Below are 6993 nucleotides of genomic sequence, written 5' to 3' on the forward strand. Positions count from 1 at the left end.
AAGAAAGTGTCAGAGGAGGAAGAAAAGAAGAAGGAGGAGGAGGAGATGAAGTAGTAGTAGTAGTAGAAGAAGAAGAAGAAGAAGAAGAAGAAGAAGAAGAAGAAGAAAAGAAGAAGAAAAAGAAGAAAAAGAAGAAGAAAAGAAGGGATAAGAAGAAGAAGAAGGGAGAAGAAGAGGAAGAAGAAAAGAAAGGAGAAAAATAAGAAGGGAGGAGAAGAAAAGAATGGAGGAGGAGAAGAAGAAGAAGAAGAAAAGAATGGAGGAGAAGAAGAAAAAGAAGAAAAAGAAGAAGAAAATAAGGGAGAAGAAGAAGAGGATGAAGGGAGAAGAAGAGGAAGAAAATAACGGAGAAAAAGAAGAAGAAGAAGAAGAAGAAGAAGAAGAAGAAGAAGAAGAAGAAGAAGAAGAAGAAGAAGAAGAATAAGAAGAAAATAAGGGAGAAGAAGAAGAGGATGAAGGGAGAAGAAGAGGAAGAAGAAAATAACGGAGAAAAAGAAGGGAGAAGAAGAAGAAGAAGAAGCAGAAGAAGAAAAGAATGGAGGAGGAGGAGAAGAAGAAGAAGAAGAAGAAGAAGAAGAAGAAGAACAAGAAGAAGAACAAGAACAAGAACAAGAGAGAACAAGATGAAGAAGAAGTGGTGGAAGAGGAAGAAAAAGAGGAAGAGGAAGAGGAGGAGGAGGAGGAGGTCAGTGGTGTTGGTAGATGGTGGGGGTGACCTGGAAGGGGTGGTGGTGGGTGAGAGTGGGTGGGGGTGGGGTTGGGGTTGGGGATGGATGTAGGGTTTGTGGTAGTGGTGGTGGTGTTTCTCCCCTGGCTCCCATATTTAAACTTCTAAAAAAGCCACATGCTTTATGATAACTGTTATACAATAGAAATTATGACTTCTGTGATTATAATCTAAAATATCCATTATCCTTTTATAATAAAGAATTATGTGATATTTTTACAACCTTAGTCCATTAAGTAACAGCAGTTTCTATTCCACTATACCACATCTTTCAGGGTTTTACCATTCAGAAAAAGGCTACTATTCCTTACTTGGCTTCTAACTTCTGTTTGCGAGACTGAAATGGTAGTGCTGCAGGCATGGTGCTTACCTTAAACAAAGTTGACCTGTTGGATGCCTAGTGCCCCATATTATTCTCTGAGAGAGATCTCTTAAGCATAAAGCCAGGGGTAAGCCCAGAAGCAACTGGTTGTGGTTTAAAATTAAAAAAAAAAAGTTCTGGTTCTTTTGTTCTGAGATTTACCACATTCCATGTTGCTCTAACACTTTATTTTAAAATCACCTTATTTAAACATCATAATTACAAGTTGTTTTTTTCCAGATACATTTTCTCAAGATTGAGTTTCATTTATACAATGCACAATAACCTTTACTAGTGCACATTTCCCTCCACCAATGACCCAAGTTTCTTTACTGCCTCTTTCACAGACATTTTTCATTTCTCTCTTTATCTCTCCTTTTTATTTTATTAACTTTTAAGCATTGCGGTTTGCAATATTTATTACAGAACTATTATATTCTTTTATTTCCCAATTATTTCCAGAGTGATCTTTTACAACTATCACTCTGTCGTAGTGGTTCCTTGTCTTCCCTAACGACTCCTCTTCTATTTGTAGCAAGCTTCCTACCATGTACTCCTGGCTCTCATCCCTATTGTATCTGGATATATTCCCATGCATAGAAAGCATTTGACAATGTCCAGCACCCATTCAAGATAAAACTCTGAAGAATATGAGAATTGAGGGAACTTTCCTCAATAGAATTAAAGCCTTTTACCACAAACACATGGAAAATATTATACTCAATGGGGAAATGGACTGTTTCACCTTCTTTTTCTCCTTCGTCTCTCAAACCGATGGTGAGAGCCTCTAGAAGAATTCTGCTTATTCCCGGCATATTAGACTTTTACCCCAGTTTATCATTTTTCTCCTCTTCAAACAAAACCACATAACTTGAACTAGCTAGTCCTGCCCCCCCAATTAGAGGGGGAAATAAAGGAGGCATCAGGACCAAACAGGTGTAAGACTACGATGAAATAGGATAGGTGCAGAGGGGACCACATATTCTAGCAGCCCTGGGGGTGAGGGAGGAGGATATGGAAGGTAGGACAAAAACGGAGGAGTAGGGAAGACAAACCGGTGATGGGAATCCCCCCTGATTTTATGTAAATATGTACCTAAAATATTATTGTCAACAATATGTAAGCCACTATGATCAAAATAAAAATTATGTAAAAAAATTAAAAGTAAAACTAAAACCTTTATCTAACACAAGACATGGTTGCCTACTCTCACCACTCCTCTCCATTATATTACTACAAATACTTGCCGAAAAATCAGGCAAAAAATATATCAAGGATATCCAGATAAAAAAGGAAGAAATCAAGATCTCACTGTTTGCCGATGATATATACTATATTTAGAAGATCCTAAAGACTACAAAAAAGTATAGAAACAATAGACTTGTATAGGAAAATGGCAGGATACAAATTTACAGATAGTGAAAGAGAAGAATATATTTTAAAAAATTCACAATTGTGTCTCAAAAAATCTGACACCTTGGAGACAACTTAACTAAAGAGGTGAGAACTTACACAAAGAAAAATAAAGAAAACTACAAAACAAAACAAATAAACAAATAAAACACTGCATCATTATAAAGAAACAAGAAAATGTTCTAACACTGTTTTCTGAATAGCTTATATAACCAGAACTTGATATAATGTGACAAATAAAAACCAAACCCTTACCAGGCAAATGGACATTAGATAGGCTATGAGTTACTGATAAAAAACACTTGTGTGAAACTAAGCCATAATGGCAATTTCACTTCAAATGTTTCTTCATGTAAGTCTCTGTTAGCTCTGAATGTTCACTACTCATTTCTTCTGTAATGGCTTTGGGTAGTGTTTTCTCACCTGCACTTTACATCTCATGATTTTTGGTAGGCTTCTTCGTTCAATTTTAGTTTTGGCTTTGATGTTGAGTTCTTTCAATTTTGTTTTTTTGTCTGTCAATGGTATGCATGTGAGTGTCATTTATTTTTATATTCTTGCCTCCTTTTGAATCACTTATTATTCCAGTTAGGGGGGAGGAGGTTAATCATATTCAATGTGTTACATATCACAAGAGACACCATATGTTTCCAGATATTCCAGATAAGCCAGATGGGACTGAGAAGAGATGTAGCATAAAACAATATCTAGACAAAATATCAAAATTTTGTTTTGTGTTAGTTTTGTTTTCCTTGTCACACCTCATAGGGTTCAGGGCTTAGTCTTAGCTCTGTCCTCAAGGTCCACTCCTGGAAGTTCATTAGAATCTTATGTAGTGCTAGGGATTGGGTTCGAGTTGACCTTCTGCTTTACTAACTATTCTGCCCCACAACTCAACTTTTATAAACATTCTTCAAAAGGAAACATTGTTAGGGAGGCAATCCATCTATAAGAGTTTTCTAATGCCATTTATCTTTCTATATCATAATTTTTTAATTATTACCCAAAAGTAACATTTTTAAATTTTTGTATGTTTAAATTGAATCTTTTCTGAACTCAGACAATATTTACATAAAGATAAATATACATTTTTCAAATTAGTATGTATTAGAACATTTATATTTTCAATTAGACATTAAAATTTTAATGCCACATTTTTACACACATATTGAAAAAAATCCAGATTAAATGAATTAGCAAAATACAAAATTTATTAAATAGGTTTTTAAAGTTAACTATAAATACTTGCTACAATGATTTCAAACAACTTTGAATTAGACAATGGAAATATTTCCACCATATTTCATTGAAATTTATAAGAAATGTAAAAACATACAGGATAAAATTTTACTTTCCTTATATGTGAAAATGAAATGAGAATTTTCATAAATATAAAATCAAGTAAAATACAAATACACTTTTACTTGGACTACAAATACAGTTTTGTCAACACTTTCATGCTGTAAAAATTTATTTTAAGAACCTCTTTTTTAAAAAAATATTGAAGTAGTATAAGACAAAAATGCAAAGCATTCTGATTAAAATAAATCTCTCCTTTAAAATATTAATTTACTTTTTTAAACATACCTATTTTTCCCTTTAAATGAGAAGATTTGAGCTATAGTGTGTTCTTGGGGGAATGATTCATAGGCTCTCCAGGAATTGAACTCAGTTGACTACTTAAAAGGCAAATGTCACTTGGCCCTTACACATGCTCTAGTGCTCAAACATTTAGCTTCATCTAGAATAATTGGGAGTGAACTTTATATTTTCTATCCATCCAAATATAGTTAAGAAACCATTTCTTAGTATGTCTTGTTAGAATGGTTTGACCTCATTTTAATACAAACATTTATAATGTATAACTGAAATAAAAGCCTTAAAACCCAGAAGGTCTTTTGCATATTACCTGAAAGTTAACTATTCATTAAAAAGAAGAGAAAATAGAAAGAAGACTATAATTTACTTGTGAATATTATAGTACTTAAATTGAACAAATTCTGAAGTGACAAAATAATTAAAACATTAATCTATAGTTCTGTTATTGCATTCTCACTTCTTCACATGAGCGCTAGGGAGAAGTTTTGTCAGGCTGCTTAATTTTATTAATCCTGGTAGTTTTTTTTTTTTTTTGAGTTCTTACTAATCTTTGTTCTAATTATTTTCTACCTTTGCCAAGTGTATTAAGACTCTTGGTGATTTGTGTATTAATTAAAAAGATTATAAGTCTAAGATGTTTGCCTATTTGCACTAAATTTAGATTTATTATTCTTAATCCAGTACCTAAGGGTAGCTGGCGCACTCACTGTAATGTTGCTATCATTTCTGCAAAGCTGATAGCAACAGACACTGATTGTCGGGGTTTTTATCTTATCCAATGTCTTTTTACCTTACTGTGTCTTCTCTATAGAGACCTTCTGCTAAGTCTCTTATAATGTAGATGGATACTAATCAATATATAAGAATATTCTCAAATAATTTAATTAACTATTAGTACATATAAGAATTTATTAGTTATTAAATTAAACATAACAAATGTTAAAATAACTTAAAATTAAGGGATGCTATTTTACAGAGCTCACTTTGTTAAAATTTGCCAAAATTACTTTTTAGTCATTTCAACTTTAGTCAACCCTTTATATTCAATAAAGAATAAATTACTTCAGTAAATACTCTTGCCAATCAAAACCAAGAAATAGTTTATTTGAAATTGACATTTCTCTGAGTATGTTTAGAGCAGATTTGTAGCAGAGGTTTTAAATACCTGTCATGATCTGTAAAAGCTTAAAGGTTTTAGACTTCACAATCCAATCAAAGTCTAAAATCACTTTAGACATTTAATAATAGGTAGATATGTTGTGAATTCCAATATTTTTGAAAATAAATGAAAACAAGGAACAATACTGCCATAAATGATGTTCTTTCTCTGGATAATAATAAACATACAAGCATGAACAGCAAACTTGATTATAAAAATCAAATAAAGAATGCCGTTTATATTCAACTGTTAGCAATTCATGACCTTTCAGCGCTTACTTAAATGTTAATAGTTATATTTATTGGGTCAATTACAGTAGCACATTTAAAGTTGGCCGGTGTGTTATAGCAATAATAAATGTACTTTAGAATTAAAAATCAGCATAATGCTACTTTTTACACTTGTGTTTTAATACTTAATTAGTTCTCAAATGTTTTTTGAAAACTAGAGTAAATCTTCAACAGATTGCATAACATCATTTCTAAAGACTAGTTAAAAATGTAGAGGAAAATATATAAATCATAAAATAAATTTGACTACCCACATATTTATTTTTGTTTAAAATTTTGAGTCACAACATCTATGGTAGATCACAATAGCAAGGGTAAGATAAAAATGCAAAGTCTATTTTTATAGTATTTTTTATTATAAATTTTGTTTTGTTTTATTTTGACTGCATCCATGGTGTTCAGAACCTCTCCAAGTAGTTTGGAGGAACAAATGATGTGTCAGGGTTTAAACTCTAGTAAGCAGGTTTGAATACCAGCTGCAGTCTCATCATTTTTTTTTTAAATCTTTATTTATGTACCATGATTACAAGTATGTTTGTAGTTGGATTTCAGTCATAAACAGAATACCCCCTTCACCAATGCAGTATTCCCACCACCAACATTTTTATTTTGTGTTATCATGCTCACAGGAATGCTTTCATTTAGCTTATATCTAGTTAGCATGTTGAGTGGTTCCTCTTCAATGATCAACAGAACTAACTGAGAATATTGCTCTCAATATAATGACAGAAGCAAAAGCAAAAACTTCATTTTTTTAATTTTTGGAGTCAGATTTTACTCTGAACTACTCTAAGGGATCACCCCTGTTGGGGTACAGGTGCCAGAATTGAACCTAGACCCAGGTTAGCAGCATACAGGGTCATCATTCTGGCATAGAAATTACTTCTTTAATAGCATATGTCAAATCGTATCCTTACTAATACAATATGCACCTTGATACATGACTAAATTTTGACAGAGTAGTCAGAGTCATCAACTAGTGAAGATATTATTATAAAATTAATTGGCTGAATAAATTTTTAAAATATATATATAATTTATTTACAGTATATTTTTGTATGTATTAGGTTAAAGGACTGATATATTAATGCAAATATCACTAATATTCCTATACCTTATTTAGAGTAGTTCAATAATAATTATACTTGACTCACTAAGGAAATATTTACTACAGGCATATAAAATGTTTGTCCTTGTGATAAAATGACATAAATAAATATACTTAGAAAATTGGGGCTGGAGAGATAGCATGGAAATAGTGCATTTGCCTTGTGTGCAGAAGGATGGTGGTTCAAATCCCGGCATCCCATATGGTCCCCCGAACCTGCCAGGAGCAATTTCTGAGCATAGAGCCAGAAGTAACCCCTGAGCGCTGCCAGATGTGACCCCCAAAAAAAATCAGTCATCATAAATGAACTTAGAAAATAAAATATTATTTATAATG

The sequence above is a fragment of the Suncus etruscus genome, chromosome 16, assembly GCF_024139225.1.
Source record: "Suncus etruscus isolate mSunEtr1 chromosome 16, mSunEtr1.pri.cur, whole genome shotgun sequence".
Taxonomy (NCBI): domain Eukaryota; kingdom Metazoa; phylum Chordata; class Mammalia; order Eulipotyphla; family Soricidae; genus Suncus; species Suncus etruscus.